The sequence below is a fragment of the Myotis daubentonii genome, chromosome 1 (genome assembly GCF_963259705.1).
Source record: "Myotis daubentonii chromosome 1, mMyoDau2.1, whole genome shotgun sequence".
Taxonomy (NCBI): Eukaryota; Metazoa; Chordata; class Mammalia; order Chiroptera; family Vespertilionidae; genus Myotis; species Myotis daubentonii.
Genome location: NC_081840.1, coordinates 34,565,873 through 34,579,694, shown reverse-complemented (window position 1 = coordinate 34,579,694; position 13,822 = coordinate 34,565,873).

Genomic DNA, 13,822 nt, shown 5'->3' with positions numbered 1-13,822 from the left:
TATAAATGGGCCAGTGAGGGGAAATAGATGCTCTGTGAGCAAATCAGCGTAAGTCAGGGGGTGATATGTGCTACAAAGGAGAGTAAAGCACAAAAAGGAGCTACAGAACAATGGTGGGTGAGGGCTATTTAATATAGAGAAGGTGATATTTGAGTAGATATTTGGAGGAAATGGGGGAGTGAGCTGTGTGTGTATGTGAAGAAAGCACCTTCCAGACAAAGAGACAACACATTCAAAGGGGTACAAGCAGGCTTGACATTTAAGGAGCAGCAAGAGGGCCAATGTATCTGGAATGGAGTGACTGAGGGAGGGAAGAGTAGAAGGTAGTAAGAGCTGGTCACAGGGGACCTTACAGGCCTTGGAACAATTTCGAGTTTTACTCTGAATGAGACAGGAAGCACTGAAGGTCCCGAGCAGATGAATCTGACTTCTAGTTGAACAAAATCACTGACTTCCATGTGGAGGACAGACCATAGGGGCCGGGGCACAAGTGTAGAAGGGAGGCCCCAGCAATTGTCAAGGGGAATGAGCATGATGGCTCATAATAGGAAAATAATGGAGGAAGAATGTGCAGAGAAGTGGTCACATTCTGAATATATCTAGAAGGAAGGGTTAACAGAATTTGGTGATGGATTGAATGCGAGTTTGAGAGAAAGAGAAGACTCCAAGGATTTTGGTTTTAGCAACCGGTTAAAATGGAAAAGTCATTTGCTGGGGACAATGAAAGAGGATCAGGTTTGAGTAGAAACACAAGTGTTCCATTTTGACATATAAGATGTTGAGTAAATAGTTGGAAATACGAGCTTGGTGTTAAGGGAAGATGTTGGGATTCGAGTATATAGAAATATTTCAACCAGGGTACCAAATGAAATCACACAGAGATAGTGTAGATAGAGAGAATATGAGATCTAAGATTGAGGTCTGGAGTCTTCCAATGTTTAGAGGTCAGAGAAACTAAGAGTGACCACTAAAGTCTTCCTGGAAATAAAGTGCAGAAGTATTTCAAAAGGAAAGGATCAATCAAGTCAAATACTCCTGGTATATTAGGTTAGATGAAGACTTAGAAATGAGCAATAGAATGTCATTTGAGACCTTGTCATAAGCAATTTTGGTAAATTTGGGTGAATTCAAGAAAGGATTGAAAAAGAGTCAAAATAACAAGTACACACAAGTCTTTGTGGTAGTTTTGCTGTAAAACAGAACAGAGAGATCTACCTAGAGGGGCAGGTGGACTCTAGAGAAGTTTTTATAATTTTTTTTTAAAGGTGTGGGTATAGTTCAATGGTTAGAGTATTGGCCTGCATACTGAAGGGTCATGGGTTCAATTCCCAATGAATGATACGTACCTGGGTTGCAGGTTTGACCCCTGGCCCAGTCAGGATGCGTGTCGGAGGCAACTAATTGATGTGTGTCTCTCTCACATCAATGTTTCTCTGTCTCTCTCTCTCTCTCTTTCTCTCCTCCTCTCTCCCTCCCTTCTACTCTCGCTAAAAATCAATGGAAAAATATCCTTGGGTGAGGGTTAACAGCAACAAGAAAATACGGTGTGGGTACAACAGAATACAGTGTATGATAGTGGGATGACCCTGGGGGAGCAGAGAAAAATTGATGAAATAGGAGGGAGACGATATAACTGTAGGAACTATGTCCTTGAGCAGATGAGAGGGGGTGGGACTCTGTGCATAAGTGGAAGCTTTGGTCATTGCTAGGGCATGGATGGCTTAACTCATTATAAGAGGGAAGGTAGTATATGGGCACAGATGCAAGTAAGATGGTTGGCTACATGGTGGGAATGTGTGCAAATCCTCTTTTGATTTCTTCTAGTTATTTATATATTTATTTTGGCCAAAAAAACACAAAAAACAAGATCAGGGAGGGCTAAGAATGAGGATGAGGAGTATTGGAGATTTGAACAGAAGTGAGGAGGAATGAAATAGTTGTCTAGAAGCATGGCAAAATAAATTGACAAAGAAAACACAACAAATTCGTTGCACAGGAAGGTCTCACTGGAGAATTTAAAGAAAGACCTGTCAGAGGGTTGGGTACTTTTGCCAGTCATGTTCAGTCACCTACGTGGACATGTGGAGGAGGTGGAACACTGGGAGTTTTGTCAGATGATGGCTGACAGAGACAGGGACTGATACTCTTGGATACTAAATGGAAGAAACAATGGAAAAGACATGTCTCACTACTAGCTGTTTGTCTACATTAAGCCACAGAGCACACTCCCTTGAAGTCTCTGAAATTTGTCCATAGTAATGGGACAGAAATATGAGTGTCATTTCATCCAAAGGCTTCTCCTTTGACACCAAGGATCATACTACAGTGGGGCCTTGACTTACGAGTTTAATTCGTTCCGAGACCGAGCTCGTTAAGGAGCTCGTTAACTCCAATTACTCTGTCAACTCAATGAAAAAAATCGGCCGAGAGACAGCTGGTATCTCAAAAAACTCGTTAGTCAGGACACTCGTAAGTAAAGGCCCCACTGTACTTCCTCCAGTCACATGCCCCAAGTCTCTCCCATCCAATACAGGTGTGATAGTGGGAGGATCCAGGAGTCCAGAGTGGGTGTGATTATAGACTCATCCTTATTGCCTAGTGGCTGGAGGAGCATATTCCAGAGACTGTCTCACCACCATCCCTGTCCTCCCCCCACTTATTTTCTCTATCCAGCCCAGCCAATACTTTGGTTCTTCAAGTAGCAGGAGCCCTTCAGTTGTGCCTGGAACATTCCTCAGCTCCATGTACACAGAAGGAATCTGAATGCTGGGACCTCTGTCATCAAATGGCCCCATTGGTTTGTTTTCCTAGTGTGTGGATCCTATAGTTCCCAGGAAATTTGAAGAATAAATAAAGTAGGTATTTATTTATATTGTTGCGGTAGAGATCCACTTGCGTTTACTTAGTGATAGACAAAAAGTCTTCCTTTCTTTGGAAAGCCCTTTGAAAATGTTTGTCCCAAGTAAGATTTTGTGTTTAAAACAGAATGATATGCCTGTTCTGTGAATTGAAAGTCAGGGGTACACCACTTGAAAATAATCCTCTGTCACTCTGAGGCTTACCACATATTTTTCTCCCAAATTAGCTGGAACTTTCCATTACACAATGTGATTGTGCAAAAAAGCTTTTTCTTTCTCACTTACAATGTCTCAACACAGTGTCCAGTAGGAAGTAATGCAAACTTGGACTCACGGAAACAGCCTTCTGTTATTGTCCTGGGGTTAAAAATCCAAAATCATGATGATTTTTCCATTGTCCTTAAATTTTGTTCTTTGTACCCAATGCAGCTAAACTCTTGTGTGCATGTTTTTCTTATATGGCTTGGAATTACACATTTCTTACCATACTAGATGTTTCTTATGTTTGCACTATTCAAGCTTTTGTTCCCAAAACCTAGCCCTCTGCTAAATTGCACATTTTCCAAGTGTTAGGATTAGGATTAAGGTACAGCCACTTTGAAAAGCAGCCTGGTAGTTTCTCAGGCAATTAAACACAGAACTACCACATGATCTAGCTAGCGGTTCCACTTCTGAGTATATATCTAAAGGAAATGAAATCTTATCTCAAAGAAATATCTGCATTCCCATGTTCATAGTAGCATTATTCACAATTGCCAAGATATGGAAGCAACTTAAGTGTCATTCATGAATGAATGGATAAAGACAATTGCAGATATAATGGAATATTATTCAGCATTAAAAAAGAAGGAAATCCTGTCACTTGTGACAGTGTGGATGAATGTGAAGGGCATTATGCTAAGTGAAATAAGACATCAGAGAAAGACAAATACTGGATGGTAACATGTAGAATCTGGGGGGGAAAAAAACAGAGTCAAACTCAAAGAAAGTAGTGGCTAGGGCTGGTGAGGGTGGGGAAAATAGGGAGAAGTTGGTATAAGATGAGTAAAGTCTGAGGAGCTTATGTATAATATGGTGACTGTTGTTGATAACACTGTAGTGTGTAATTGAAATTTACTAAGAGAGTAGAATTTAAATGTTCTCACACTCACATACAAAAGGTAAGTACATATGTGAGTGGGTGGATGTGTTAATTAACTCAGAGGTGGGAATCCTTTCACAATGTATATCAAATAATCAGGTTGTATTCCTTAAATATCTTACAATTTTCTTTGTCAATTATGCCTCAATAAAGTTGGGAGGAGGAAGAAAAAGAAACAGGCCTGAGTTGGCTGCAGAGCAGAGAGGAGCCCTGCTCATCAGTCATGCAGCTGGACTCACTTAAGCCAGACCTGGCCCTTCAGTCTCCCACAGCGAATCCTCCACAGCTTGCTTGTGCTGGCGTGACTGTGATTGCTGTGACTTCATTTTGTTGAGGACTCGAGATAGAGGGGCCTGTCTGGCCACCACTGGAGAAATCAGAAAAGCAAAGGGGAAGGGAAGAGGAAAGAATGGATGACCTGGCAGCACTGAGCCCTGGCAGCAGTGATGAAAGGAGACTCCCAGAGGTGTTGTCGTTAGTGGCTGCGGCCTGAGCCTCTCTGCTGTTGTGTGTGTGTGTGGGGGGGGGGGGGGGGGGGAGAAAGAGGGGCAGGGGGCAATGGAGGGGAGGAGGTGGGGATCAGGGTTCTCTGCTCTCCCTTCAGGCTGTACAACTAGGAAAACAAGGTCTGTGGCGGCCAGAGAAAGGCTTCTCCACAGCAAAGGATGCTCTTGAGTTCTTCCAGCCACACTTGCACTGGCATTATTCATGACAATCTGCCTCCGGAACAGCCGATGTTGAGAGGGAATGCTGAAAAGACAATAGCCTATTTAACAAAGCAGATCCTTTCAGCACCTGTTTTAACCATCTTCACATCCTGTCATCACTCTTTAACGTGCAGGGTTTTCACAGATTGGAAAAGAATTGTCCGGAAGAAAGGCCTATCCCCATGTGTGTTGGACATAAAAGTATAGGTAGAGGTGGGGCCTAGAGGGGCACACGCGGGAGAGTTCCAGTGCCTACACTGATATGTTCACAGGCTTTCTCTTATGCTTAGTGTGTAATCTGGCCTTTCTGCCCCTTTCATTCCCAGACCTGTCCAGCTCCGTCCTGCTCACACCCCCACCAATGCTTTTTCTAGAAATAGAATCCTCCCGTGATTTCCACAGCACCTGAAATATTGGCTAATATCTATCAAGTGCTGAGTATGTATCAGACACTATGTTAAATACTGTATATGATTATTTCATTTAATTCTCACAGCTATGAAATAAGAGTGATCTCATTTTCAGATGCAGAAACAAATTCTCAGCGAGGCTAAGAGACCTGTCAAGGTTTCACAGCTAATGAGCAGCAGAATCAGGATTTGATTCTAGATCTGTTTGACTTCAGAACCTGAACTCTGTTTTATTTTGTCATTTGCTTTTTATTAAAAAAACACATTTAATCTTTTTTTTATTCCACTAGATCTTCGTTCCATGAGGGCAGGGACTGTGTCTGTTTTATTCAGCATTCTTGGTCCCGGACTAAGCATGGTCCTAGCATGTAATAAATATTTACTGAGATGATGAATAAAAAGTGAAATGAGCCCTGACCAGTTTGGATCAGTGGGTAGAGCATCAGCCTGCGGACTGAAGGGTCCCAGGTTCGATTCCGGTCAGGGGCATGTACCTTGGTTGCAGGCACATCCCCAGTGGGGGGTGTGCAGGAGGCAGCTGATCGATGTTTCTCTCTCATCGATGTTTCTAACTCTCTATCCCTCTCCCTTCCTCTCTGTAAAAAAATCAATAAAATATATTTTTAAAAAAAGTGAAATGAAGCACAGTTGTAGTCTTGGGATGCTTCAATGTGGATGTGCTGATATTTCATTATGGTTCCTATTCTCAGAGAACAAATGATCCTCAGGCCCTGACAGGCCCCACTACCATCTCATTTGAACAGTAATTTGGAAGACAGAGTTGGGGAAGGATTTTTCTCCTGAAACCCTAAACCATGTATTTGATTGCCAACTTGACATGACCACTTGGATATCTAATAGATTTCCCAAATTTAATATGTCTTAAGTGGTCCGTCCTCATTCTTCTCTACCCTTATCAATGGCATGCCACCTACCCATCTGCTGAACTGCCGGAACCTGAGAGATATTTTTGATGCCTTCAGGATGTTAGTGCTCACACCCAATCCAATCACAAGTCCAATTGGTTATACCTTCAAGGTGTATCTGTAGACTGTTTATATCTCCCACCACCATCCTTGTCCAGGAAGCAGTAGCTTCCATACCTGGAGGATCCCTGGTTTTCGCTATGGTTTCTGGATGCTTGCAGATTCTCACTGGCTCATGAATTCCTATGAGAGGAAAATGGCATAGCATGTCAGGAAAGCATGACCAGTTAGGGAAGCACATAGCACAGGTGGTTGGGTTGGTTCGTTTGAGCATATTGGTCAATGTAGGTAGGAGGACTTGGTGATCAGAGCACCCCTCTGTTTGGAGATCACAGCTTAGCACCCAAGCCCTGGGATGGCCATGGGTGCTGTTTCTCTTTCCCACCATTTCTACGCATCTCCTCTTGGCTGGAGTCTCCTTGGAGACCCTGATGGTGACAGCAGAATCCTTCCTACTGCCTTTCCCTCTTTCTTCTGTCCTTAGCTCAGCCCACTTGCATCTTTCCCAAGGCATGCAGTAGACAAGACCAGGACCCCTAGTCTCAAGAAGAGCTCCTAACCAAATTGAGAGGCCCCTGGGAATATCCTCATTAGCTTGTCTTATATATACTAGTCCCCTCTTACCCACAGTTTTATTTTCCATGGTTCTAGGCCAGGGGTGGGCAAACGTTTTGACTCGAGGGCCACAATGGGTTCTTAAACTGGACCGGAGGGCTGGAACAAAAGCATGGGTGGAGTGTTTGTGTGAACTAATATAAATTCAGAGTAAACATCATTACATAAAAGAGTACGGTCTTCTTTTTTTTTTTTTTTTAGTTTTATGCCCGCGGGCCGTAGTTTGCCCATGGCTGTTCTGGGCACTTCTGCAACCTTAGTAAAGCCTAAACAATCAAGGAGTAAAAAGCAGAGGCTTTGATACCAGAGAGAGTACAGAGACCAAAGGCCATAAGGTGGCCAAAAAAAAGAAGAGTTCATAGGCAGATAGGAGAACAAGATTCAGACATGCTTGTCCTAGAACAAGAGTGAAGCAAACCTTGCATGTTAGAGAGAGATGATGGAAGGTTTCTTTCACATTGGAATGAAAGCTTCTTGAAGACAGCATCACATTTTGGTTATTTCATATCCCACCACCACCCCAGTGCTTCGAGTAAGTTTATCAAATAGTTGTTGCATTTATTGGGAGCCTCAAAATAATGGACACAAATTCCATGTGAAACATTCTAGGCACATTTCCATGCTCATCCACCATCTGAGCTGCTGGGGGGATGGAAAATAATTTCTGTGTTAGAGCGGCTCCATGATTATTCAGAACTGGCATGAGGATTATCAGAGCGAGAAATTTTACAGTCTGGCTTTCTGGGGGCCTCTTTGAAGTGGGTGTTTATAACACATTTTGCTGACTGCTTCCATAAATCCCAAGAGCGCTGGTAATTTTACATCAAAAAATAAGAAGTGAAGATGAAGCAGTTTGGCTGTGAGCACATCCTTGAATTTCTACTGGTTGCTTCTGATTATAATTTGACTGTGAATAAATTTTTACCATTTGCAACATGGTATGAAGGGAAAAAAGCATACCCTGATGCTTTAGAACAATGTCTAAAAACATCCCCACATTCAGAGGGCAAGGAGAAGTCTCTGAAACAGGGTTGGCCAGCACTCCTGAGCACACAGGGGGGAAACTTTTCATTCCATAAGAACCATTGACCTCAGTGGCCCTCTTTTGGCCTTTGTAGTGCAAATATTGGATTTGTGGAAGCATTGGGTGGGGGGAGGGTCATTAATTACAAACGGATGCTCCTTCTGTGTGGGGAGACCCTGTTTAGATTCAGGGCCTTGAAGTTTTGGATGAGGCCGGCTCGCAAACATATTTTTTCTATTGTTCTTCATTAATTAAAAAAAAAACCCAACTTTGAAATAATGAGACCAATAAGAACTGAAATAATAATAGTTGACATTTGAGTGCTCACTAGCGCCAAGAACTATTCTATGTGCATCCAGTCATTTAATCCCCACAACATCACTGTGTTTAGAGATGAGGAAGCTTAGAAACAGAAAAGTGAAACCAGCCTACCAAGGCCACATGGCCCAGCCCGGATTCAATCCCACATTAAACTGGTGCCAAAACTGAGTTCCAGTGTGAGCGAGACCACTTCTTGTTAGTGCCAAACGAATTGAAAAGCCAGGGAAACTAGGACCACAGGCTTTATTTATCTGAGCTCTGGTATTTAGCCCCTCCCCCACCCCCCTGAAAATTAACCTAGTTAGAAAAATTAAAAGTAAAAAAAAGCTGAAACTGAAGGGTCCACCCTGTGTCTTCCGCTAGTCCAAGGCCAAGCTGACAAAGCCAGTTTGGGGCAGTTTAAGATTTTCCCTTTCCATGGCTGGATCTGTTTTAGATCGAATCTTCCAGCTGGTCCTGATTTGCAGATGGTGCTCAGTTTTCCAAACAAGCCATGCACTGACATCTCAGAATTCCGTTCCAGCTAATGCTAGTTCGGTTGTGGCACAATTCTCCTGGTTGGGGTATCTGTCCCCCCCCCCTTTTTTTAAAGTGGAGCATAACAGTTCATTCTAATTGTTGCATGTTGTAATATTTTTACATGCAATTTTCTCCTTCAGTTCATTGCTCCCTACAAAGGAGTTTGTGGGTATGATTATTGTATTATGTTTATAATTGAAAACAGCTGACTTCATGGATTTTTACATTTTACCTTGTTTTCCAGCTGGGCCTGACTTTGGCTTGTCATGTGAGGCTTAAGGGGAGGTGGTTTGGAGGAGAAAGTAAGGGAGGGTGTCAAGTCATTGCTTTTGTAGCCAACATCAATAGTAAACTAGCTCCAGAGAAGAAAAGATGGGATTCTCTTAGTGCAACTCTTTCAGAGCCTGGGAAAGGCTTCTGGAAAGCAACTTTCAAATATAAAAAGGGAGAGAGAAAAGTGTAAGTGAACGTGTGGGTCATGATGCCAGAGCCACCATTCTAATGTGAGCCTATTATATGCCAGGCAGTGTACTAAGAGCTTCATATCTACACTAATAATAGAAAAATATGCAAATTGACTGTACCTTCACCACACCTTAAGCCACACCCATCAGCCAATCAGAGTGACTATATGCACATTAACCCAACCAAGATGGTGGCCGGCAGTCATGGAGCTGGAGCAAGCAGAAGGCTTGGTTGCCCCAATGATGGAGGAAGCCAAGCTTCCCTCCCACCTGCCCTGGCTGGCTCTGAACTCCTCTCAAGGCTACAAAGTTTCAATTATAGAAGGTAAATAATCCCAGAATAAAAAAAAGAAAAGAAAAAAAGGAGAGGCTGGGAGCTTCCGCCACCGGGTGGGGGGTTGGGGGCTTGGCCAGCCTGAAAATGGCCCTCAGCCCCTCACCCAGGCTGGCCAGGCACCCCAGTGGGGACCCCCCCACCCTAAAGGGGGTGTGGCCAGCCTGCAAACAGCCATCAGCCTCTCACCCAGGCTGGCCAAACCTCCATGGGATGAGGGTCCCCACTTGGGGGGGGGCTTGACCAGCCTGCAAACAGCCATCAGCCCCTCACCCAGGCTGGCCAGACACCCCAGCGGGCCCCCACCCTGATCCGGGACACCCTTCAGGGCAAACCAGCCAGCGCCCACCCATGCACCAGGCCTCTATCCTATATAATAAAAGGGTAATATGCAAATTGACCCTAACAGCAGAACGACTGGGAATGACTGGTCACTATGACACACACTGACCACCACGGGCCAGATGCTCAATGCAGGAGCTGCCCCCTGGTGGTCAGTACACTCCCACAGGGGGAGCTCTGTTCAGCCAAAAGCCACCCTGAGGTGTCCCAGAGCGAGAGGGCACAGGCCGGGCTGAGGGACGCCCCCGAGTGCACAAATTTTTGTGCACCGGGCCTCTAGTATGTTATATCCTTTAATCCTTACAACAAGCCCACTTTGCTGATGAGACAGCTGAGGCTAGGGAGGGTAAGGATGAAATGTAAGGGAGAGAGCTGGGAATTAAAGCCTGAGATTTTCTGAGGCCAGAGACCAGGCTCCTATGCACTCATCCCACTCTCCCTGCTCCTCAGCATATGTGAGGTTCTAGCTGGTGAACCATTCAAAGGCCTATTCAGAAGGACACTCATCCCTGATCCACCTCCATGCTTTCCTGGATTTCCCAGGGGGAAGGTGAGTGTGGTCTGTGATGGAGACCCTTCCCTTAATCTGATAAGAGATCAAATTGTCAATCACTTGGGGTTGTCACTCATTGTCTACCCCATCACTATCACTTTTACTGTTACCCTTTCCCTATACTCCTCCCTGAAAGCCTTGAGGAATTGTAAAGGGCAAGGTGTTCCCCTTTGTAGGGTTCTCCTATAGGAGAAGTCTTAGAGACATTGAAGATGTGGGCCAGGGATGGACTCCTCTGTGCTATTTGCTGGAGATTCTTAGTGCACTGCATCCCTGGGGGAGACCTCTTGGTTCATCTACTCACTCATAAGGTGAATTCTATGCAAATTATTAGGATTACAGTAGCTTCTATGGCAGCCGTGGGCAAACTACGGCCCGCGGGCCGGATCCGGCCCGTTTGAAATGAATAAAACTAAAAAAAAAAAAGACCGTACCCTTTTATGTAATGATGTTGACTTTGAATTTATACTAGTTCACACAAATACTCCATCCATGCTTATGTTCCGGCCCTCCGGTCCAGTTTAAGAACCCATTGTGGCCCTCGAGTCAAAAAGTTTGCCCACCCCTGTCTATGGTCTGATGTTTGTATCCCCCCGTCCCTGCCAATACACACATTGGAATCCTAACACTCAATATAATGGTGTAAGAAAGTGGGTCTTTTGGAGTTGATTAGGTTAGGAGGGTAAAGCCCTCATGAATGGGATTAGTGACTCTATAAAAGAGACCCCACAGGGGTTACAGATCCCTAGCTCTTTTGCCATGTGTGAATATGATGAACAGTCTACAACCAGGAAGGTCTTCACCTGACCATGGTGGCACCCTGATCTCAGACCTCCAACCTGCATGTCTGTGAGCAGTCAGTTTCTGCTGTACATATGCTACACAGTCTGTGGTTTTTGTTATAGCTGCCTGAATGGACTAAGACAGCAGTAGAGATCTCTAATGTGATGACCCATCTTTGCTCAGACACGTTCTGTAGCTGCCATTGAGCAGGCAAAGGAAGATCTTCCTGAATTTTATGTTGACTCAGAATAAAAAAAAAAAGAGCAGTTTTCATACCAGTTGGTTCTGTGTGATTCCTGGGCAAGCTGGCTTACCCAATGCCTGGCACCCATGGTCTGCTGTTCTCACCCATGCCTCTACTTGCTTGGTTGTTGGGCTTGCCCTTGGCAAACAACGCTAGGTAGGACAACTTACCCAAGTTAGAAATAGGGGTTAAAACTTGAGAGGAAGTGTGTGTGATTCATGAGTTTTCCTTTCTTTGTGCTCTGTGCTGTGGCAGTGACACTGGAAATTGATGGCATTATTCTTGGCTAGAGCCTATTCTATAATATCATATATTATTTGAGATTCTGTGCAACAGAACTGAACTTTTGAGGTAAGTATATAGGACTTTATGACTTGCAGTCTGGATTTCTTATAGAAAGAGATCTGAATGATTTTGATACTCTTTTTGCCTCTTTCATCATAGATTTGGCCATAGACTTACCATATTTCCTTGCTTTACCGAGATGCTTTCTGTCTCTTCAATACATGTTTATGCCTGCTGCTTTCTTTCTAGAAAGAAAAAAAATCTTGATATTTTCCTTAGAGGGCAAACTATTCTTTGAAATATAAATGAACATTGAGTGTGATGGAATTCATCAGTGTGGTCCTTCCATTGGTGAGATCTTCGCTTTGTCTTCAGCACTGAGGTCCTCTCCCTACGGGAGAGAATTCATTTTTTCCTGGACACAGTATGTTTGCATTCAGGTAGCTCCATGCTGTTTAGACTGCGGATTCAGGGTCCAAAGGGCAAGGCTTTCCCCTTAAGCAAGGGGACCTGAGTATATACCATGTTTCTCGCCAAAGTGAAAGGAAGAATTTTATTCATCAGAAATTGTCCATGAAATTGGTAATGAAAAAAAATCAGAAGAATTCCCAGAAGGCTGCATGCTTCCTCCTCAGGGGGTTGAGAAAGGATCTGGTGACATTGGGTTACACAGTGCGTTCTCCAGGCCAGGTGGCCAGGGAGTGGGTCAGTCCTGGTGGTCACACCTGGCCAGGAAGTCAGGAGAAGTGCTCACAGGCAAGTGGAGGAACTTAACAGAGAGCAGAATTGTGGTGAGGCAAAAAATGAGAGAGAACAGGAAAAAGCTTAGCAGCTAGATAGTGGGTATGGAATTTGGGCAATGAGGACTGATGTCTAAAAATAATTTCTGGCAAATTTTCTGGTTGGTGCCCTATGTAAAACTCCAGCTTGACCCATTTTTAAAAATCTACAGCAAATATTTACAATATTGTCCAAAGTTTGGAGATTATCTATAATTTACAGCAAATTTCTATAAGATGTACAAGGTTTATGAAGTAAGATTTATGTTTCCTTTGAATGCATCTCTCATCTGAGATTGAGCCACATGGGGCCTTGAGGATTCTTTAGATTAAATTACATATTACAAAATGTAAACATATTCTCCAGTCAGATATCAATGCATTAATGTCAACTAATTGCCTGGCTTTTAAAGATAGTTTTGAGCAGGATTGAAAGAAATATGTATAACTAGAATTTTTACATCATTCACTGCCTATTATCGATTCTTTGACATGCTTGATTGAAATTTTGAAGGGGTTTAGTAAAGGGACCATTCATAGAGCTGTGAGCAGCTGTGCCAGGGAGGGACATTGAAGCACTAAGGGGCCAGCAACAGTGAGAAGCTGTTTCCTGGCCCTGAAGGGAGGAGGGAAGGAACAGTATATTTCTGGGGTCCATTGAATTTTACAGCCTGACACTTCAGCCACAGACACCTTCTCCTTAGATGGTGCAGTCACTCTTTTATTTCAGACTTTAAAATATATTTTGCTAGCCCTGACCAGTTTCGCTCAGTGGATAGAGCATCGGCCTGTGGACTGAAGGATCCCAGGTTCCATTCCAGTCAAGGGCATGTACCTTAGTTGCAGGCACATCCCCAGTAGGGGGTGTGCAGGAGGCAGCTGATCGATGTTTCTCTCTCATCAATGTTTCTAACTCTCTATCTCTCTCCCTTCCTCTCTGTAAAAAATCAATAAAATATATAAAAATATATATTTTGATAATACACTAAAAGTAAGGTGGTCATGTCTCCAAGTGATGATGTTGTAGAGATGAATCCACACTTCCACTTTGCCTTACTACTGGTAAATTACTTCTGCACCCAACAACACAAACATGTATTCAAATCAAGCGTAGTATGTTTTCTTTGTAATTTATAGTTAAAAAAATGTAGACACATGGTTATTGTAGCAAACTTGGAAAACTAAGAAACATTTTACCCGTGGACTTATTCTTCAAAAACAACAGCTAATTTTTATATACATTATTATTATTATTATATTTCAGAGAGGAAGGCAGAGGGAGAGAGAGATAGGAACATCAATAATGAGAGAGAATAATAATAATCATCATCATCATCATCATTGATTGGCTGCTTCCTGCATGTCCCACACTAGGGATTGAGCCTGCAACCTGGGCATGTGCCCTGACCTGGAACCAAACTGTGACCTCCTGGTTCATATAGGTTGACACTCAGCCA